We start from the raw sequence: 24,332 nt of genomic DNA, 5'->3' as shown, positions 1-24,332 counted from the left end.
CACTATTCTACGTGTTCCTATCTTAACAGAATTTAATTGTTGAAGGAGAGGAAAGTTCCCAAGTTGCAGAGAAAAAAGCAAAATACACACACATATGCAAATATCTAACACATGTATGTATAACATGTACATATATATGTATACATTATATACATGTATACATTATATACATGTGTGTATATATGTAAACATGCCTGTGTTCATATTTCTCAAAGTTTTGGAAATTTTGATTTTTTTGAAGAAATAAAGGAAGAGTATCAAATGACAGGTGGTAAGGGTCAATCTGGCTCTTTTCAGTAACAAAGCTAAGAAAATGCTCTCTGAGGAAGGGATATGTATGCACACACTTAAATGAGGTGAAAATCCCTATGACTGTTTTAAGAGCTTTCCAGTCAGAAGATACAACAGCAAAGGAACTATGCCTGGGATTCACTGGAAATATTTCAGGAATGGTCAGACTCAGGAAAAAAAAAAAAAAAACTGAGAATCTAGTAGGGGCCTCACAGGTGTGCTTGGAGGCTAATAGATTTCGAAAAGGAACTTTCATTGTTCGAAGATAACTGTGGAAGGTTGACAAAGAAACTGATTCTTATGAAATGACTTAAGCTAATATTGTGCTAGTCTTGAAAGAAAAAGTTGAGGTGTTGGCTGGAATGGTAGCAGTTGAGATGATAAGGAGTGTGTGTAGTCAGAATTCATTTTGTATGTAGATACTTCAAGACTTGTGTATGGGTGGTTAAACAGATAAATTAAGAGTAACTCTAAGATTGCTATATTTTAAGAAGATAAGAAAGAATGGAGATATGGCCATTGTATAACCCAAGATCAGAGAGTATATGTCTTCCACATACTCTGTTTGCACCTTATCCTAAATTTGTAAACTTACTTTAAGTCTTTTGGTTCTCAGTGTATTTTGTATTGATTTAACAAACCAAATATTTAAAGCATTTTAATTCGGTCTTTGAACATTTTTGTTCTAGGACACTGAGGCAGCTTGCCTAGTAGTGTACTTGGAAGTTACCATTACCTCAAGGTAATTTTCCTTATGATAGAGGAAATGGGAAATATTGCAACAGCCAGAGGAATGTGGGGGTTTTAAAAAGGATTTTGAGAGATAATATAGAAATATTATTTATTGTTGGTAGTGACCCATTAAGGGGGGAGGGGGGAGATTATGATGCAAGTTGGAGAGAAAACTTGTGCTCAGACAAAACCCTGCATACTAACATTTACAGCAGCTTTATTCCTTGATAACCCCAAACTGGAAGCAACCTAAATATTTTTCAATTAGCAAAAGCTTAAACAAACCATGTTACCCTACACCTTGGAATATTACTTAGCAAAAAAGGCAACAGACACCTCCAACAACTTGTATTAAGGGAATATTGGTCACTGAAGAAAAACCAGTCCTGGGTTACATACTTTATAGTTCCATTTATTTAACATTCAGGACATGACAAAATAACAGAAAGGGAAAATAGATTATGAAAAGAGACAGCTATTTTCATAAAAGCATGAGGGATGATGGAACTGTTCTGTGCCTTCACTGTGGTTGTGGCCACAGGAGTATACTTATGTGATAAACCGTGGAAAACTAAATACACACACACACACACACACACACACACACACACACACACAAATGAGTACATGTAAGCCTGATGAAATTTGAATAAGATCAGTAGACTGTATCAATGTTAATTTCTTGGTTGTAATACTGGAATATAGTTACATAAGATATTAACATTGGGGGAAATTGAGTGAAGGGTAAATGGGATCTTTCTGTATTATTTCTTCCAACCTCTTGTAAATCTACACTTATTTCAAAATAATTTTAAAGAATATATACTCAAAGTCAAGAGGAAATGGAAAATGGGAATAGAATCCTATGTCTGTTTGAAAATACTGAATCAGTAAATGAAAACCTTTCCACCAAGAAAGCTCAACACCTGGATGATTTCAGAGAACTTTCCCACCTACTGAAGAAACAAAGAATACCAATTTTAAATCTTCCCCTCCAGAGAATCAAAAGGGGAAACTCTGATGACATGCATGTTATTTATTGGTGAAATACAGGGACAATTCCAACTTAATTCAAAATACCTCAAATACAAGATGAATTGAGAGAGTACCATAGAGATAGGTATGTGAAAGCAACAACAATAAAAGGGTAATGGTAGAATCTAGATTGTGGGTATACGTGATTTCACTGTGCAATTCTTTCAAATTCTCTTCATGCTAACATTTTCTCAAGAAAATGTTGAAAGATGTAAGGGTAAAAATTAGAGACCATAAATACAGACAACACCTAGGAGAAATATTGCCACCAAGGGGTCTAGAGTAGGTGAGAAAGGAGAGTTTCAGAGACTGGCTTTAGAGGATAGTGCAGACAGCTTATATATGATGCTAAGTGTGAAAACAACACAATTCAAAATGTTACAAAACAATGAGAATATCATGATTATTTTACTAAGTGTAAAAAATAATTTGATAAAATTGAACAATCTTTCATGATCAAAACTCTCAGCAAACTATTTATAGAAATATAAGGGAACTAGTTCAACTACGTCATTTCTAACAAATAGATCTATAGAATATTGATTGCCAACAACGTACTTAGAGATGAAATAGTCAGCGTTTTTCCTGAGGGCAAGTACAAGATAAGGATGATCCATTACATTTCTTCTATTCATCATTGTACTGGAAGACCTAGCTAGTACATTAGGATATATATTTTTATGGTTCAGCCATTTTTAATAAAAGAAAAAGAATACCTGTGTTTATTATAGATGTAATCATTTACAAAGAAATCACCTTATGCTGTGTACCTTTCAGAATTAAACAAAACCACATAATTAGTTTGCATTAAAGCAGTGCAAAAATACAATTCACATTTACAACATGGTATGATCTTATATCACTTTGCTAGATACCTAGATCAAGATATAGATGATTAGTTTTGTAAGAAATTCAAACCATGTACAAGCCAGCAACAAGGAAATGCTATAAATAGTTAACAAACTTCCTCATTATTAGAAAGCTTTAAACCACCCTACTGATTCCTTCTACCTTTCATAGTAAATCAAATGGTCAAAAAGCCAATCACAAAGGCAGCTTGACATGCATGAAGCTTCACAGAAGAAGGCCAAGTTAACTCAGAGTGTAATCCTTATTTAAGCATATTATCTAACCGCCCCAAGGATATGAGATGTGGATCTTTGACATACAGCAATTACAAAAGAGCCTCCTAAAAAGTAGGCAGGTATGCTACAGCCTGGAGGTAATGTTTATCATAAATACCTGTGGACAATTTCAAGGCCTCAATGTCAATAGGAGATCCCAGCAATTGCTGATTAGCAGTTCCGATCGCAGGCAATGGAAGCAGACATCATAGAAAGACATGCTAGAAAACAAAAGAACAGTTTTATGGCATTACAGACACTTAGAGGTAGGAAAGATCCCAGAAATCAGCTTTTTTTTTTTTTTTTTAATTAAACACACGAAATCCAAGATGGAATGTATCTTAGTTCAAGGTCAAGAAACTTAGGAGATACCAGAAACAGGAGTCAAGAATCAGGTTTGTTCACCTCCAGTTCAAAGTTCTGCCCTCAACAAGATAGTGCCAGTAACCACCATGGAGAAATCCCTATATAGGTGCATATAATCACCTTAGGAAGAATTTGGCATCTGCCAGTGGAAGTTGTTCTGGCTTTATTCCTGAATTTTCTGTTCCATAAAACATTGAAGAGGGACCAGGTGCTACATTCACATAAAAGATTTGAGCAATACATTGCAGTAGAATCATAGCATCACAGATCATCCAACCGGAAATGCACTGAACTGGAGACCCAGTACTGTCTTTGAATGAGTAACTGGTGAAGCAGGGTCATGTGGAAGGTCAATTTTCTCTTAAATGAAGCAAACAACGTTTTGGGCTCCAGCTGAAACATGCGGGCTAGATTCACATTCTATCTACCAATTCAGCTTGAAGTTAACTAGTAACCACTCAATGAATGATCGATAAATTGGCTAAAATTTATTTTTGGAATGTCCAGAATCTAAGAAACAGAACCTACTATTGCACAAAACATTTTTTTCTATCCCCTCTTTCATTATTTTTATAGATCAGAGTGAGTGGGGAAACATCATGAATTTCATGCATCCTAGGTACTTTTGCCTTTGTAGGCTCCTTCCTCTATAAAGATATGAAAATTATGTTTTTCAAATGCATTGGCATAAAACATTATTAATAACTTATTACAGTTTTTCACCCCAAAGCTTATTTTTCCTAATAAAAATTTTAAGTTGAAAACATTTTAAAGAGCCCCTGAAATTATGGCCAGACTGAGGCAGCGTGTCTATTGTGTTTAACAGTTAAGTTGGCCCTCAGAAGGCTAACATCTTTCTTAAGGGCTGTGGAACTGCCTTGGATTTCACCAATCAGCAAACTCAGGATGCCAAAACTTGCTTTCATATCTTCAATTTGTCATAAGTAGGAATATAGGACTTATTTAAAAGCCATTTTTCATACATTTCATACATTTTTCATTCAGACCTTAGCCATGGCTAAAGAAAAACAGAGGGACCCTTTTGTAGATAGATGTTCCTCGGCTCAAAGTGAAACTCTTGTACATTTGCTGTTAGGGTAAGGGTTTATTGGGGCGCCTGGGTGGTTCAGTTGATTAGGTGTCCAACTTCGGCTCAGGTCATGATCTCAGGGTTTGTGGGTTTGAGCTCCGCGTGGGGCTCTGTGCTGACAGCTCAGAGCCCGGAGCCTCTTCAGGTTCTGGGTCTCACTCTCTCTCTGCCCCCTCCCCTGCTCACGCTCTCTGTCTCAAAAATAAGTTAAAAAACATTAAAAATTTAAGGTTAAAGGTTTACTCCTTTTCTCAGAAAAGTCACACTTTATTTTGAGCATGAGAGAACAGTTGAATTTGCAAAATTTAGATTTACAAATAACAAAATTCACAGTACTTTAAAATAAACTTTATGCTAATATATACTTTAAACACGATCTTTCCTTTAACAGGGTCACTACATTTTATTGCATGATACTCTTGAAGGGAAAAAAGAAAAATGTTCTACATGTGAGGATTTAGAAAGAGTTGAACTCATTGTGCACCACGAGTCCATTCATCAAGCATGTATTTCTAACAATTCTTTTGGTCCTATCAAGATTAACTGAACCAGAAATAAGTTCCCAACAGAATAAAACAAAGGATATAAAAAAGAACGGTGGTTTGATTTCTTTGTGGTCTATCACTGCTGATGTTTGATATTAGTAATTGGGGATCCTATTATGTTCACCTATGTGGTGGTTCAGGGTTTTTAAAATTACTGCAACAATGAATCCTTACTTCTCAAACTACTGCTTACCAAAATTCATTGTGTGGGGTGCCTGGGAGGCTCAGTTGGTGAGTATCCGACTTCGGTTCTGGTCATGATCTCACTGCTCCTGAGTTCAAGCCCTACATTAGGCCCTGTGCAGGCAGCTCCGAGCTTCGAACCTGCTTTGGATTCTGTGTCTCCCTCTCTCTCTCTCTGTTCCTCCCCCATTCAATTCATTGCTTCAAGACCTCCAGATACTAACAGATATTCAGGTAGGGATATAAATATATTCGACCTGTTTTTCTTCACACAACTAAAGGGAGTATGTCAGTGAATGTCTGCTTTGTTTCTTTCTATTTTGAATTATTTTCTATAGTAAAATACTTTTCTGATAGCATTTTCCATTGTACAGGGTGGCATGGTGCTGCATAAAAATCTCTGGAGGAATTTGGCTTCTACTCTTATGGTAGCAGCTTCAAATTTCCCCAGTTGTGTATCTCATAAAAAATTTAACTGGAATCAGGTGCAGTAATAAGTTGAACTTCTGGTTGAATGACACATAGTGATTTAATCCAGACCCAATCATGTTCAATTCATTAAAGTGAAGAATGCTTTTCAATCTTTCAGATAAAGTCCATAATATAAATCTGGAGGATATGTACTCTAAATTCAGCTGTTTCTTTGACCTTATCTTCTTTGTCTGTTTTAAGACTCCATCTGGATTGGGTCATAGGAGATAATCTCTCATTTGGGCCAGATACTAAAGGAAAATAAATGAGTAGGAAAAGGATGAAATTGAAGTAAGGGACTATGGAATACAATAAATCAAAGCAATGTATCTCATTAAAGAAACAGCAGTGAGTAGCTCAAGAATTTGCGCTTTGCTTTGTTTTCACCTCCTTAGGCCTAAATTCCTCATCTCCTTACCATGTGGCTCTTATTAGCAAGTCTTACCACTGTCTATATCCTTCCTGGATTACTTAGGGGTATTAGGAAATTCATGAACTCCGTGGTAGCTCTGCCATATTGGACAAAGTACCGTCAATGTGCACATTTCACTAGAATTCAAGGACCAGGGAAATCAATCAGAAATAAACTCCAAAGGATGGTGACTATGGAGCAAATTCAGGATATTCTCCCAGAACAAAACAAAACGAAACTAAACGATCGCTAAACTGTTTCCATCATTGTTTTGAATTAGCTACAAGTTCCCAAAACACATCTAAAACTAAGAAGATTAAGATTCTTAAAGAATTGCTACATTGTTTATAGAGGATAAAGATAACAATCATTAAAACGTTTATGATACATTACATTCTGTATACTTTACAGAAGAAAGATCAACATAATGAGTTGTATTATTTATGGCCTAGAGTGTTTATTTCATATATTTGCAAGCAAACAGAGTCTAGTATGCCATGAATAATTAGTGACAATTCTCCTGGACTTCAGCTAGATTTGTCTGTTGTGAATCTTGCTCGTCTTCTTTCCTGGTGCATCAGACCATTACACCCTTCATTGGGGAGTTGAACGTCTTAGCGTCTCCCTTTGTTAGGCTGGGTAATCACAGAAATATAAAGAGAAATGGGATCACATTCCTGCAATCGATTCTCATGCACAACACAGGCAATTCTTTCAACGACATAGTGGGAAAATGGCAATCCAGCTTTCAGTTAAACACTTGAGTGATGGGGAGCTCATAGTCCATCACCGGATATTTCTCATTTTCTAAGCCTTGATGTGAGACTGAAGCATGTTTCCTGTTAATTTCCTATGTTAGAACTTCAGGAGCTAGACAGAACAACCATTTAAATGCCAAAAAGCAGCTATCTATTTTCCACTCATCTGTTTTCTCTTCCAATTCTTTCAGCAATTCTAGATGGGTAGTTTGTGGTGTTCCTTCACAATGTTCTCTATTTTCCTCCAAACAAGCTCTCTTTAGTAACTTGGTCACAAAATATATCCCCCTGCAAGTACAGAAACATTTCACAGACTCATAGTGGGCAGCTAATTCTTGCAGTGTCCAAAGAAAGAATATACATATTAGTACAGATATTTGGGGCCTAAAAACAAAGAAGTGAATTCTCATTTTTTCTGTCTTTCACATTGCACTTGGCTTTTGGAAAACTCCCTATTATCCCAAGGATGCCAGGGAATTATTACATTTATGACAAGGTATTATGGTAAATCTCTTTGACATTCAGGGATAAGTCATGCCAAATAGTTACAGAGTAATAATAGGGAGGTGGGGATTTCTATTCAGCCTCTGAAAGGACAATTTAAAATGGTGTCAGCAAGTTAGTATCAATGTTCCCTTAAAGTACTACAGAAACTGGAGCCAAAATTTTAGAAGCTCTGCTTTGAGTTCTACGTCTGGGATCCTAGTGTATACAGAGATTCTGAATGATCCTTTCATTGATTGCTGCTTTAAATGTTAATTTCACTGGCTCTGCCCTTCATATTTTCACCTCTTTTTGCTACTCCATGGCAAGTTATAACACTGAGCTCATTTACAATTTATTGTCAACTTTGTTAAAATTTCATGCTATGACAGTCTAGTTGGTTAAGCCATCGAGCAACTAGATTTGGTGGAGTTTCACATTTTCTCATCAGGTGAAATATCTCTGTGGAAATTCTTTGTGCCAAACAAAGACTCGATAACGTAATACAAAGCATGTTTATGTTGCTTTAACTAATAATATCTGTGCTGTTAAGCAATATCCAAGGACAGACTCTTGTGAGCTCTCATCTCACAGAAATAGAAAAATACTATGAAAAGCCGACACAAATTAATACAAATAATTCCTAGTCCCCAAATCAAACACCCTTTACACTGCAGCTAAACTATTTCTGAACTATAAACCTGGTTATAGAAGTCCTTTGTACAAATCTCTAAAGGACAATGTTTAGAGTCCTGTCTATGGATATTTCACCTTCAGAGATGAAAAAAAGAATAGATGACAGCCTGTACATGGAAAATTTCAGCAAAATTATTTTTACCTGGCTAAAGCCAGAATAAATGTCCAAGTCATACTGAATTTTCTTCACTTTGAACAAGTTAATTGTAGTAAGTTTTGTGCTGCACAAGAGTGTTTTCAATTTTGAAATTAATATCCACCCCAAGCAAAATCGAACAGATGAATCCCGACATCAGCAGCTATTTTCCCAAATGAATCTTCAGGGTAAAAAATCCAGTGAGAATTAAGGAACCCCAGTCTTTTCAATACAAGAGTCTCATAGAAGCCAGACCACCATCAGATCTTGCTTGTTTGAAAAGAGGCAGTAAAAACGAGGCAGCATTTAATAGACAGTTGTGTAGACCTTGCATGTTTGCAATCTTTGAAATAATTCCAATATTTAAACAGCAAAAAAATTGGGACAGGGAAAAACGTCAAAGTCCACAGGGGTATTACTAAAAGAACATTCATGATCTGTCATGTCAATCTAGCGCAAAATAATTATGTCATTAAGTTTTTCTACTTTGAGTTCAGCCATGGGCCCAGGATTGGAAGACGTTGAGGAACAGGCAAATTTTACCACCAGACTCAATTGCGAGACACACTTTAAACATCTATTACATGTACTCAATTTCAACCTTTGATTCTTTTAGTTGTCTTACAAGTCACCTGCAATGAATGTCTGTGAATAATGTTTCTGTAAGAGAGGTCCATGTCCTAATTCCTAGAACCTGAAGTTAGACAACATTCCATGGCAAAAGGGATTTTGCAGGTGTGATTAAGTTAACAATCCTGAGATGATCACATTATCCTGGTCCTTATAAGTAGGAGGAAGGGAGGAGGGGTCAGTCAGTGAAATGCCTAAAAATGCCACTATCTTCGCTTTGAAAATGGAGGAATAAATTACTTGCCAAGGAATGCAGACCAGCTCTCAACATTGGAAAAAACAAGAGGACAGATTTTCTCTTATAATTACCACAAAACCACACACATATAGCCCTGCAGATAATTGTGGGGGGTGGGTGAGGGAAAAATCAGTGAAATCCATTTCAGACTTCTGACTTCAATTTTAAGATGCAAATTTTATGTTATTTTAAACCAGTAAGTTTACGATAATTTGTTACACTACCAACTTAAAACTTAACGTAATGTTATGACATCACTGGCAAGATAAAATACAAACTTTAAAACATAAATGTCAAGTCCTTCCAGGACCCTATCCTACCAATTTATTTATTCACACCTCCAAATACGCTCTAACACACACTTAGTGTCTAATATTAAATTACTTGCACTTCTTAGTGTCTTACATTAAACTTTATCTTTTGAATTGTATGTTCACATATGGTTATAGGAAGTAATACAGAGATTCCTTATAATCAGTTGTAACTCCTTATAACCAATTTCCTCAAAATGTAACATCTGGCAGAATTATACTACAATATCAAGAACAAGATATTGGCATTAAAACATTCTGAGGACAAAAACTCCCTATTGAAGGCAGTAAAGCAGAAAGATAGAACTTGGGCACTTGATGACCTCGTAATCTTCTGAACTAAACTACCCTTGATCATCACCCTACTTCTAGGCTGTTTCTGGTATGAGGTAATAGATAACCTCATTATTAAAGTCCTTCTGAATTTTGAGTTTTCTGCTGGGTGCAACCAAAACCATCCCAGCTGCTTCAAGTTATAGCATTGCTTTAACCTATCTCTCTAGTGCCACCCTGCCAATAGACACTACAAAAATAACATTTTGTAAAAAACAGTGCTGTTTAGAAATGCTTGTCAGAGATCTCAGCATCACTCACTTTTGGAAGCAACCACTCCATCCGAAGAACAAGTAAAATTCAGAACAAACTGGAAAACAAACAATTCTTCTTAAATCCATAAGAGAAGTGAGGTCACAGAACAAACCAGTGCCCCCCAAATTGGAGAGACCAACAAGTGAATACAGAGAATCGTCACGTACCAGAGCAGAAACTCACACACCAAAATGTCTGCAGAAACCGGTTTCAAGGTAGGGAAACAAGAACCGTAACTGAAAAATTGTTGGAGGCTTGGTGTGGACAACCCTTTGAGTGAAAATCCAGGGGAATCACTCACAGTGGAAGGAACCCACACTTTAGTGGGTTTACCTCCTAGACTTGTATCCAGTTCTGGAAACGGACATTGGAGGGGGAAAAAAAAAACACGCCCTCCTGCATACTACAAGGGGAAAAGGGGGAACCATTTTGAAATACACCAGAGCATTCTGTTCTTAAAAAGGTCCCTCCCCAGGAGAAACTAACCAATCAGAGCCTAACCTACAGGTGTCTTATCAGAGCTTAATTGGGCCTAGGGGAGGGGAAATATCCAATCTCAGCTGGTTCTAATCCCCCATGTGGGAAAAGAGAGCTACTCCACTCCAGTGCCATTTAACCTTACACATGGGGAGACTAAAGGCCTATTTACAATTTCTTTTACTCAGTATGACACACCCAACTATTAAGAAAAAGTTATAAGACATACTAAAAGACAAAAAATACATTTTGAAGAGACAGAGCAAATATCAGAACCAAATTCAGATATGGCAGGGATGTTAGAATTATCAAGTTGGGAATTTAAAACAACTATGAATGATATGCTAAGGGCCCTAATGGATAAAGTAGGCAGCACACCAGATTAGATGGACAATGTGAGCAGAGGGGTGGAAGTTCTAAGAAAATCCCAAAAAGAACTGCTAGAGGTCAGAAATACCATGACAGAGATAAAGTGCTTGATTTGAGGTCATTAAATAGGGCACACCTGAAGAGACAATTGCTGAGTCTGACAATATTTCAATAGAAACCTCCGAAAGTAAAAGGCAAACAGAAAAAAGGGACTAAACAACCAGAGTATCTAAGGACTGTGGGAGAACTACAAAAGGTGTAATGTATGCATAAGGGAAATACAAGAAGAAAAAAGAGAAAAGGTAACAGAAGCAATATTTGAAACAATTAGGACGGAGAATTTTCCCCAAATTAATGTCAGATGCCAAATCACAAAACCAGAAAAACTAAGGGAACTTCAAGCAGGATAAACGCCAAAAAAGACATGCAGGCATATCATTTTTAAGCGACAGAAATTCAAAGATTTAAAAAAAAATCCTGAAAGAAGGCAGAGGGGAAAAAATCATACCTATAAAAAGCAAAGATAAAACTTACATCATCTTCTCAGAAAACATGGAAGCAAGAAGAGTGGAGTAAAATATTTAAAGTGCTGAGAGGAAAAAAAATACCCACCAACCTAAATTCTGTACCCTGTGAAATGACCCCTCAAAACTGAAGAAGAAATACTTTCTCAGACAAACAAAAAATTCAAGGAATTTATTACCAGTAAACCTGCCTTGCAATAAATATTAAAAGATTTGCAACTACGTGGACGGAACTGGAGGGTATTATGCTAAGTGAAATTAGTCCGTCAGAGAAAGACAAATATCATATGACTTCACTCATATGAGGACTTTAAGAGACAAAACAGATGAACATAAGGGAAGAGAAACAAAAATAATATAAAAAGAGTGAGAACAAAACATAAGAGACTCTTAAATATGGAGAACAAACTGAGGGTTATAGGAGGGGTTGTGGGAGGGGGGATGGGCTAAATGGGTAAGGGGCATTAAGGAATCTACTCCTGAAATCATTGTTTCACTATATGCTAACTAATTTGGATGTAAATTTTAAAAAATTAAAAATAAAATTAAAAAAAAAAGTCCTTCAGAGATAAGGAAAATGATATAGGTCAGAAATCCAGTTCTACATAATGAAAGGAAGAGCACAGAAAAAGAATAAGTAAAGGTAAAAGAAAACATTCATTTTTCTTATTCTTATTCCCTAGAATATTGCGAACTCTGGAGAAAATACTTAAAAAAATGAGATAAAAAGGACTATAACTGATATGCTCAGAGGACAGCAAGTCAGACAAAGACAAATACCGTATGATTTCACTCGTATGTGGAATTTAAGAAACAAAACAAATGAGCAAAGGTGAAAAACCAACAAACAAAGAAACAGACTCTTAACTATATAGAGAACTGATAGTTACCAGAGGGGAGATGGATGGGGGATAACTTAAATGAGTGTTGGAGATTAAGGAGTGCATTTATGATGAGCACAGAGTGTTTTATGGAAGCATTGAATCACTATATTGTACACCTGAAACTAATATTACACTGTATGCTACCTAACTAGAATTTCAATAACTTAAAAAAAACAACTATGGTACATCTAGAAATCGAATATTATTCATCATTGAAAAAAACAAGAAACAACAAAATGCAACAACAAAAAAAGAGCTATCAAGTCATGAAAAGATACAGAGGGAACTTAAATGCATATAACCAAGTGGAAGAAATCAATCTGAAAAGGCTGCATACTGTATGATTCCAACTATATGGTATTCCGGAAAAGTAAATCTATGAAAACAATAAAATGATCAGTCATTGCAAGAAGTTGTGGGAAGGGAGAGGTAAGTATGCATAGCACCAAGGATTTTTTTAAATGATTTTTTAATGCTTATTTATTTTTGAGAGAGACAGAGCACGAGCAGGGGAGAGGCAGAGAAAGAGGGAGACCCAGAATCTGACTCAGTCTCCAGGCTCTGAGCTGTCAGCACAGAACAAGATGCAGGGCTCAAACCCATACACTGTGAAATCATGATCTGAGTCGAAGTCCGACGCTTTAACAACTAAGACACCCAGGCGCCCCGCACCAAGGATTTTTAAGGAAGTAAAACTATACTGCATTATACTATAATGGTAACCATGTGTTCTTATATATTTGTCCAAACTCATAGAATGTACAACATCAAGAGTGAAGCCTAGTGTAAATTACAGACTCTGAGTGATCTGGGTGATAATGATATTTAATGTAGGTTTATTAACTGTAACAAATGCAACACTCTTAAGGAAAGATGTTTATAATGGAAGAGGCTAAGCATGTGTGGGGGCAGAGGATATAAAGGAAATCTCAATTTCTTCTCAATTTTGCTGTGAACCTAAAGTGCTCTAAAACATAGTTGATTTAAAAAAAAAATAGAAAAGAAAAGAAAAAAAACCTGCCAGACTGCTTTTCCAGAATGGCTTTATCATTTTACATTTCCACTAGCAATATATAAGTGATCTATTTTTCCACATCCTCTTCACTACTCAGTGCTGTTACTAGTTTTTAACTATTATGATAAGTACGCAGTGATATTGGGGTTTAATTTGCATTTCCTTATTGCTAAAGATGTTAAGCATCTCTTTATGGGGTTATTTGCCCTCTGTATGTCCTCTTTAGTGATGTTTCTTCATGTCTTTTGCTCATTTTATAATTATATTGTGTTTTGTTTACTCTTGAGCTTTGAAATTTCTTTACATAGGCTGTGTCTTAGTCCTTTGTCTGGATATATGGTTTGCAAATACCGCCCCCCCCCAACTGTAGATCATTTTTTCATCTTTGCAATATATTTTTTATTTTTGCTAAGCCAATGTTTATAATTTTGATGAAATCAAATTGATATTTTTTTTCTTTTGGATCAGCTTTTGGTGTCAAGTCTAAGAACTCTTAGATCCTGAATATCTTCTGTCTTTTACTAAGTTCTAGTTTCACATTTTATAGTTACAGCCATGATCATTTCAATTAATTTTTGGATAAGGTAGAAGACATAGGTCAAGATTCATTTTTTTCTTGTTGTTATAGATGTCCGCCTGCTTCAGCACAATATGCTAAAAGTCTATCCTTCTCTAATGAATTGCTCTTGCACCTTTTTCAAAAATTAGTTGGGCACATTTGTGTGAGTTTATTTCTGGGTTTCGGTTCTGTGTCACCGATCTGTCAATTCTTCCAGTGAGACCACACAGTCTTGGTGGAAAAAGCTATATAAAAAGTCTTAAAATGGGTTACAAATGTATTCTTCTTTTTCAAAATACATTTATCTATTATATTTCCTTTGCCTTTTAATAAAAACTGTGAAATAATCTTGTCCATATTAACAATAAAATCTTGACAGGATTTTGATAGAAATTCTATTAAGCTTGTGTATCGGTTTGGAGACAATTGACATCTTTACTATGTTCAGCTTTCCAATACAGGAACATGCTATCACTCTCCATTTATGTAGATCTTTGACTTATTTCATCAGTATTTTGTAATTTTAAGCATGCAGATTCTGTACATGTGCTATTCCATTTATACTTAAGTATTTCATTTTATTTTGAGCAATTGCACTTTTTTTTCCATTTTGACATCTTCCAATTGATATGCTATTGATTTCTCCACGGTGATCTTGTGTCTTGCAATCACACTCAACTTGCTTATGGTTATAGGATTTTTATAGGTCTTTCTGAGGTTTTCTATGGAGATACCCATTTTATCTACAAGTAGGTACATTTTTTTTTATTTCTGATCAGTATACCTGTTATTGCCTTGCCTTGCCTTATTGTACTGACAGTAACTTCCAGCGGTTGTTGGGTAGGGTAGTGAGAGTGGACATATTTGGCCTATTCCTGATCTTAGGTGAAAAATATTCAGCCTTTTCCAATTAAGAGTTTTATTAGCAGAGCACCTGGGTGGCACAGTCAGTTAGCATCCAACTCTTAATCTAGGCTTGGGTCATGATCTCCTCGTTCCTGAATTCAAGCCCTGCGTTGTGCTAGGAGCTGATGGTGCAGAGCCTGCTTGGGATTCTGCTCTCCTCTCTGACCCTCCCCCACGTGTACTCTCTCTCTCAAAATAATTAAACTTAAATTTTTTTTTAAAGTTTTACTAGCTGTAGATTTTTGGTAGATGTGCTTTACCATGTAAATGAAGTCCCTCCTTCCATCCCATTCCTAGTTTTTATCATGAATAGGTGTATATTATCAAATATTATTTCTGAATTAGTTAATAGGATCATGTGATTTTTCTTATTTAGTCTGTTGGTTTAGTGGATTGTATTAATTGATATTTGAGTATTGAACCAGACTTGCATTTGCAGAATACATTTCATTTGAGTAAGTTCTGTGACTATTTTTATTTATTTCTGGATTAGATTTGCTAATATTTTGTTGAAGATTTTCACATAGAATTCATGGTTGACATGTCTTCTGGTACTTGAAAAACGTCCCAATTTCTTCTGGCCGCCATGGTCTCAGATGAGAAATGTGATTCAGTCAACTCAAATGTTTCCCCCGCCCCCGCCATATGTAACACATCTATTGTAGCCATTACAGAAATGAGATGGAAACCCCACCCAAAATTTAGTCTAGATTTGAAGACTGATGGTGTTAAACATGCACTAAATAGGTAAAAGCTTTATTCTTCTCATAATGGTACTTCCTGGGAAGAGCATGGCAGATTCCCAAGCAAGTCCAAACATCACTTGAGGTGGAAGGAAGTGGAGATGGTTTGGATTTTATTGTAGTTTGGTGTGTCAATTTAGGTGCTGGTTCCTGCACGTAGTCCAGATCCTGGCTAGTTTCAACTTCCCACTTGCATCAACAGGGAGCATTAAGCTTTCTTACCACATGCCTCATACATGGGGCAGAAGACCAGGAGTGGTGAGGTTCAAAGCTGTCAGCGGTCAAATGTCAAAATTTGAGTTCGACTCTTTATTATGATATTGTTTCTCTCTGTTTGCCTTCGTTATTTTTTCTTTGCTTTTAGTTTTCAGATGTTTCATGGTGTTGTTTCTTCGTGTAAATTTCTTTGTATTTATCCTAAGATTTACCTAGCTTCTTGAATCTGTACTTTTATATTGCTGTTTTTATCACATTTGGGAAGCCATTATTTTTTGAATACTTTTTTCAATCCTAATTTCTCTCTCCTCTCCTTCTGAGGCTCCAGGAAAATAAATGCTGGGTCTTAGATTATTGCGCCACAGGTCTCTGATGCTCTCTGTCTCTGTCTCTCTCTCTTCAATCTATTCTCTTTTTTGTTATTGTTCAGAATGGATAAATTCTATTAACCCATCAGTTCACTAATTCTATCCTCTAGACCATTGACTCTATTTGCCTTGTTGCCTCCAACAGGCTTGTAAGCTCCGTACCAACTCTGGGTCCTGCTGCCACCAAGGAGGAAGTGGGCAGAGGACTGACTCGCACTGCTTTGTTGCTGTAGAAGGGGAGTAGAAACTCAGCTCCTTGATGGTTTCCCACTCCCACAATCGCACCATGGTTAAGGGAGAAAAGCAGATTGCCAACTAGCCTCACTTTATTGTTGGCAAGACGATATGTTCGGTGGACCCCACTCACTTAGAGATTTAGAGGAGACAGTGGGAAACAGAATCTTGACAATACCTCACACCCTAGGTTGCCTATTTCAAGCAGTTTCCTTGGTCAGAAATCTCTTTCCCTTTATATTCACCTGGACAACTTTAGTTATTCCTATCCATAAGTGTTTTGAATTTTCAAGTTGGGGGGCACCTTGGTGGCTCAATTGGTTAAGCGTCCAACTCTTGATTTTGGCTCAGGTCATGCTCTCACAGTTTGTGGATTGAGCCCTGCACTGGGCTCTATGCTGACAGTGTGGAGCCTGCTTGGGATTCTCTCTCTTCTCTCTCTGCCCCTCCCCCACCAATTCTCCCATTTTCCCTCTCTATCTCAATTTCTTTCTCAAAATAAATGAAAAAACATTTAAAAAATACATTGTGAATTTTCACATTGAGAAAATTAACATCTTGGGAGTCTCATAGCATTGGTAACTTAAGTTGTAATTTTTTTTCTCTTTATATGCTTGTTCTTCAATTGACTATACATTTCTCAAGAGTAGTTCCTCAAGCCATAGCCCATATTAAGTGCTCACTATTGAACTGAACTGAATGGTTTTCTTAGGTTGTAAACATTATGTAAAGTTTGATATTTCTTTTTAAAGTTGTAATAAAATACTCATAGGTTTATGTGAATTAGAAAAACTAAGTGGGATAAAAATAGATTAATAAAACCATTTCCCCCTAATTGGTTTACCCCTGAGTATTGACTATTTATCACCAACTGAGAAAATTCTTGCTTCTCCATTTCTCAGAATAGGAGGCACAAAACAGCACAATTTGGGGCAGGTTTGGAATGCTATTTTAGAGCAGACTTGAGGGGAGAAGAGGGAAGTGACAGGAATAATAAATATTGAAAGAGGTATTTTTTTTTTCTTTTGGTGGTTGGATCTAGGAATGGAAAGTTAAATACGTTTTTATTATAAATCTTTTAGAAAAATAATTTTCTCAGTTAAATTTTTTTCTTACATGATCCTTCACTCCTCTGCAACTATTTTTATTTCTAACAAAAAATAAAAAAGTCTTATATGACTAAAAGAATTTGGTGTCAACCTATCGACAAAGTCAGATCATTACAATTCTTTTACACTGAGGAATTCATGCTGCTGCCAGTTTCTTGGATCTGTGATTCAAAGGCAGAAATATAAAACTGCTGCTGCATTTGACTGGATTACAAAATAAGCAGCACAGTTAGCCTGGGTGTCAGAGAGAAACTTTAAAGTGCTAGAGGAAAAAAGGCATTCCTTTAGGGGTTGCTCCAGGAATTTAGTCTGGGATCTGCCAAGTATCTGCAGCGGAAAGAATCTGCGCTTTGCAGTTGTCAGGGAATTATAAGGGAAAGTTTCAGATCCTGACTCCAACGCTTCCTGGTGGGAAGCAGTTCAGGATATTTAAATTCTCAGCCTCAGTGTGTTCCTCCAGGAATGAAAATTATACAGATTTATCAGGGTTATTCTGAGTTAATGTGAAAGCATGTGAGAAAGATGCTTTGTCCCAAAAGGCACATGGGAAAGTCCCAAAAGTATTAGTTAATGCGCTCTTTCCACAATACTCTCAAGGACCACATGGGAGCGCACATCGTGTTCCTCCCCAGAAAATGAAAGCAAACAGAGGGTAAGAGCAATGACAAACCTCACTCCCCTGTGTGGAAATCTCATCTCTCCAAGAAATAAACTAAATAATTTTAAAGAGAGGACTGTGTCAAAACCTTTAGTTTTGTGAAACATATGCTGAGATCAAAGTGAGAATACTGCACCTGTTGGGATGAGCACCGGGTGTTGTATGGAAACCAATTTGGCAATAAATTTAATATTTAAAAAATGAGAATACTGCAAAGCAGAAGCCCCTAACAGGGATCATCCACATACTGAGAAAATTAGCATTATGGCAAAGGGTACTTTCAATGAGGACACTGGAGCTTGGAAAATGGGGATATCCGTTTGTATGATTCCTTTACAATATCTTGTGAACTTTTGAGGGTGATAGAGGTGAAATCATAGCCAACTAGAGCAGCAACAACATAGCCAAGGGAATTCTGGGAAAGCCTGTTGTATTCTCTCTTTGCTCCTATTACAGCCATAGATGCTTCAACGTCTGTAACATCAAAATACATTTCAGATAGGACTACTTGTGACTATCTGCACACCTACTACCCTATTATGAACCACCACCAACTCCTCTGACCTGAGTCACAGCCTCCTGACTGGTTTGCCGGCTCTGACCTTTGTTCCATTCTTCACAAAGCAGCAAAAGTGGTGCTTAATTTAAGTCAGCTCCCAACACCTCCTGCTCAAAATCTGAAAGCTTCATGCTACACAAAATAAAACACAAAGTCCTCACCACAGCCTGTGGAGACTTAGATAAACCAGCTGCTTCCTTTTTCTCTAAGCTTATCTTTAGATCTGTCTCCCTGATGTCTAACCACGTTGTTCCTAACATCCCTCAAACATACTTCAAACACATCCCTTCAGACATTTCTCATGGCACCAGAGGCTCCTCTGTCCAGAACACCACTGTTCCAGGTCTTCTCTTCCTTACTTCATTTGTGGCTCTGGAAAGACATTGGCTTTTCAGAGAGCCCTTCCTAGCTACTTCAGTTACAATAGCCATTTTATACCACCTGTCACAGTCTATCCCACTTTGGCAGTTATAGTTTTCTTCAAAGCCTCTATAACTAATCCTATTTGTGTCATGTACTTATTACTATCTTTGTCTTTCATTTTCTACATCCTCTAGTAGATTGTATAATCTGTGAGGATAAGACTTTGCTTCTCTTATTTACTAGGTGTGCCTGGTACATGGAACGATATAGCAGTAGTGGCCACATCTCCACATCTTGATTTGATGTATCTTGTTCTTGGCTCCCCTTTCTGGAAACAACACTGTTGTTGACTTAGCTGATGGAAAGGGCCTGGATTTAGACACACAAATCTGTGTGTTGGGGGGAGGGTGTGGGTGTGTGGGTGTGGGTATGAACTTGGGCAAATTGAACTTACTGAGCTTCATGTCTCTTACAGGTAAATTAAGGAAAATAATATTTACATCACAGAATTGTTGCAAATTGTAATTTACCCTTAAACTGCCTTGCTCATTTCTGGGCTTCTGATATGTAATCAGTAAAATTGCATCATTTCCCCATTACCTTTTACCTCTACAGTGAACTGTATCTACTCTGATCCCCTATCTGGGCTCTGCCCTTCCTGCTTCCAGAATTCCTCTCACCATCTGAGGATACTTATCTCCTACTTCATGCTCATGTTACAGTTCTATGTTTCATTCTTGTTTCTCCTGGCCAGATCAATGGGTGTGTGTGTGTGTGTGTGTGTATATATATATATACATATATACATATACGTATACGTATATACGTATGTATATATATGTATATGTATATATATATTATTTTTTAATCTTTGCTCTTTTATATGAAATTGTATATCTCTATATCTGTTTAACAACATGGTAAATACAATGTCCACAAAACATGATGACTTTATTTGGTTAATTATAATATGATGGTTTATTAATTTCTTGGTTGTTTATTCCAGTAAGTAGGTAAAAACTAAATGAAGTTCAATTTCTTAAGATCTTCAGCCTGCAGGGACATTTGTAATAAATAAACACATCTAAAAGTAAATTCCAGCAGCAAATTTAAAATTAGAGTCCAGGTAAGCTATCCTTTTAAATTTAATATGACAACCATTTTAATTTCATAAGTAGATCAAGTATACTAGATATAAGTTTCATACTTTGAATGTAAAAAAATGACTAGATCTGTAAAATAAATTAAAACATATTACTTTTTTTCTATTTCTGCACAGTTATTTAAAAATGTAATTTCTCCACAAATTCAGAATTTTCAAACATTCTAACATCTCAAAAGTCAAGGGAGAACTGTACAGAAATGAAGATATTATGAGTTACCACTATCAACAGAAACAGCAACCTCTGTTGTGACCATTCCTTGTAGATAAGACTTCAAAAGTCAGGTCTGAAATGTATTAATGATTCTTCTGTTTGTCTTTTTTTCTGGAATGTCCTGCACTGGAGGTTAAACTCTGAAGGGAGCCTTGTATTTGGGGCGGCTAACTGGCCAATGTGTTGTGTTGATCACTGTGGGGTACTGGATTTCACAAGACACAGGATTGGAAGACACATTGCCACTTTTCTGAGTGCCTGGCCTTTAGCTACTATGGACGAGGCCTGACTTCAATATTTTTTAATCAAATTACTTGTGATTACATATGCATTATTAATATATATGGCTTAGTGATGCACATTTTTGTTTTATAGGCTTGCTTTGTTTATTTGAGGGGTATAACCCCTAGCAATTATGAAGAAATGGGTACTAAATATGCTTTTATTAGCCCTTTTCTTAAGAACAATTATGTTGCAACCTAGTTTTCAGTATAGATGAGTATATAAAATGGTATTACAACTTGAAGTACTTAAATGGTAAGTGGGTGTAGAATAATACAATAAAGAGTGGTTAGGCCATTCATCATGGTTTGGGAAAGGTTTTTGTGGAATGAATTTTAACCTGAGATCCAGAGGATAAAGATTTTTTTCAAACAGAAACAAAACTATCAGCCAGGCAATGAGATGAAAAAGGAACTGACAAAAATGAGAAACTGAAAGAAGGCCAAGGTGACCAGAACACACATGGAAGAGAGAGGAGACAGAAATGAATTTGAAAGGTGTATGGGGGCCAGACTGTGTGCAATCTAATTAAGCCATGGTAAGGAATTTGTATTTGCAACTGGGTGACACCATGCAATTAGAAAATGTTGAGGTTTCTTTGTTGTTGGTTAGTTGTTTGTTTTTAAAAGAGAATAACACGAATTCATAATCTAAAAATATGACTCTGCTATTTTTTTATGTTTATTTTTGAGAGAGAGAGACAGAGACAGAGTGCAAATGGCAGAGGGAAAGAAAGAGAGGGAGACACAGAATCCGAAGCAGTCGCCAGGCCCTGAGCTGTCAGCACAGAGCCAGATATAGGGTTCAAACCCACCGACCATGAGATCATGACCTGAGCTGAAGTCAGACACTTAACCACCTGAGCCACCCAGGCACCCCTGATTGCTATTTTTAAAAAGGATTTAAATGCAGGTGAGATTGAGACATGAGACTGGTTAGGAGGAAAGTTATAAGATCTAATTTAAGTAGTTTAAATGAAAATAGTCACAGAGTAAATAGAGAAGAATAAATGAGCTTGAGATATATTTAGAAGGCAGAAACAATTGGAGCTGTAGATTGATTCACTTGGAAGATTAAGGAAGTCACTAAAATTTCCAGCTTGAGCATCTTGGTGGGTGGTTTTTAACAATTACTAAAAGAAGGGAATCCCAGAAGAGGATCAGGTTTGTCAGAAGAAATCAAGAGTTCCTTTTGGAAAATATTGTTTGATATTTCTATGAAACATCCATTTGGAAATGTCAAGTAGTCCAGTCACTGTGTGAGTCTAAAGGTCAAGGGAGAACTGTACAGAAACAAAGATATTACGACTTATTATTATCAACAGAAACCTCAATTTCTGTTGTGACCCTTCCTTACAGATAAGACTTCAAAAGTCAAATCTGAAATGCATTAATTATTCATCTGTTGATTAAGGAAAAGTCAGAATGAATTATGAGCACTCCTACCCAAGAAAACCACAATGGACTCCCCTCTGGTATTATGCTCTCAATAAGTGTTCAAGTTACAAGTCTGGTCCTAATAATTCAATGCTTTCTGAAGGAACACTTGAATCCATGGAACAAAATAAGTAATAGCAAATCCAAAGAAATTAGAACTACTCTCGTAGACATTTCTATTTATTAGCTACATATTTAACTATTATTATCAGGTCAATATTTAACTACTGGATTTAGTCACCAGCTACCGAAGTGATAATACATATGAGCAGGAAAGACTACTCTTAGCGTTAAGCTACCTTACCACATGGATGAGAATGAAACCCTGCTTCAAATGAAACAGTTATGTTGGAAAAACCTGACTGTCTAGTATCACTATTTTTTTTAATTTTTTAAAATTCTTTTTAATGTTTATTTATTTTTGACAGAGAGAGAAAGACGGAGCATGAGCAGGGGTGGGGCAGACAGAGAAGGAGACACAGAATCTGAAGCAGGCTCCAGGCTCTGAGCTGTCAGCACAGAGCCCAACGCGGGGCTCAAACCCACAGACCGTGAGATCACAACTTGAGCTTAAGTCGGACACTCAACGACTGAGCCACCCAGGCCTCCCATCTAGTATCACTATTTTGATAATTCCTACATTAGTCATCATTCTATGTCCAGCAGCCTGTATGGTATCTGACACATAGTACTACACTATTGTTGAATGAATGACTGAATGAATGAAGGTACCCTAAATTCACGGGTAGTAAAACTCACAAGATCTAAAACTAGCAAGTTAAATCCAGAAACTTTGTATTGAGTAAATTTGTTTCTCCAGTTTTTTCTTCTTTTTGTTCTCTCTTAATCTGAATGAAATCAACTGCTCTCAGAGTTTTGCTTGTGCTTATTATCACAAAAATGCACTCTTTCCTATGGAAATGATAGAAAAATTACTATGTGTCAAACATTGCTCTAATTTACCTGTATTTACTCATACGGTATTCTACACTTCTTCAAGGTAGCCATCACGATTATCTGCATCTTGCCAAGCACAGGTCACATACATACTAAATCTGTAGAGATAGGATACCAATATCTCCTGTTTCTTTTTTTCTGTAGGATTCTACAGGGTTTTTATTTGTAATTTTAAGTCTTATTTCTTAGGGGTCACTCCTATGTCTCCATAGCTTAATGTTCAGATTTTGGCAGAGGTTGTGCTCAAAAATCTTGAAGTTCCTCTCTCTGATGATCAATCGGCTTGGTTTGGTGAGCACATTTAAAGATCAGACAGTTCTTAAAACTTTAATGTTCTCTTCCTGCTTGACTTTGTCATGTACACAGTTTCCTAGAAAGTTAAGAGATTCATAGAGAGTTTATCTAGAGACTATTTTATCTCTCTCTTAACTTCAGAATCTCTTGATAAAACTCTAGCTGGTCCACCATTTACCCCAACCAGGATCACAACCTCAGGCTATCAGAAATGTTGTTTTCCAGAGCGCCTGGGTGGCTCAGTTGGTTAAATGTCTGACTTCAGCTCAGGTCATGATCTCACGGTTTGTGGGTTCATGCCCCAGGTCAGGTTCTGCCCTGACAGCTCAGAGCTGGAGCCTGCTTTGGGTTCTGTGTCTCCCTCTCTCTCTGCCCCTCCCCCTACTTGTAATCTCTCTCTCTCTCTCCCTCAAAAATAATAAACATTTTAAAAATTAAAAAAAAATATTTCCCTTCATTTGTTTCTACTATATTCACCACTTTCATCTGCAGAGTCTTGTGTTTTCACATTCTGAACAAATTGGGGCCACACTCTCTGGCACCACCACTTCAGGTTTGTGCAGCCAGCCCCAACCTGAGAAATGAACAATTCTCAGCAACTGGAGGTGGGAGTTGATAGAGAATAGAGCAACACCAGGCCAAAAGGTTAAAAAGACTCCCATTTTTCTTACCCAAAGCTGTAGCAGTTTTCAAAAATTATTCTCAATTTCCTTTCTGCCTTTGATCACTTTCCCAGAGCCCGCTTTTCCTTTTTTCAGAATTCTAATGTTACGTGTGTGTGTGTGTGTGTGTGTGTGTGTGTGTGTGTGTGTAGAGGATCACCAACTTACTCACTCTGCATAACTGGAAGTCTTTGTTCAGTATTTAAAAATGCACCTTAGGGGTTCCTGGGTGACTCAGTTGGTTAAGTGTCT

General features: G+C 36.7%; 1 long non-coding RNA gene across 2 annotated transcripts in view; it reads right to left on the bottom strand.

Annotated features, from left to right (window-relative positions):
* Positions 1–10,556, bottom strand: part of LOC123381609 — a 46,036-nt gene extending 35,480 nt beyond the window's left edge. For both annotated transcript variants that reach the window (XR_006588837.1, XR_006588838.1), the window contains exons 1-2: positions 10,257–10,556; positions 3,301–3,403 (exon numbers count right to left, since the gene is read on the bottom strand). This is a non-coding gene — a long non-coding RNA (uncharacterized LOC123381609). The remainder of the gene's footprint in view (positions 1–3,300; positions 3,404–10,256) is intronic.
* Between the last annotated feature and the right edge of the window lie 13,776 nt (positions 10,557–24,332).

The sequence above is a fragment of the Felis catus genome, chromosome D4, assembly GCF_018350175.1.
Source record: "Felis catus isolate Fca126 chromosome D4, F.catus_Fca126_mat1.0, whole genome shotgun sequence".
Lineage (NCBI taxonomy): Eukaryota > Metazoa > Chordata > Mammalia > Carnivora > Felidae > Felis > Felis catus.
This window is presented reverse-complemented; position numbering and strand designations above follow the sequence as displayed.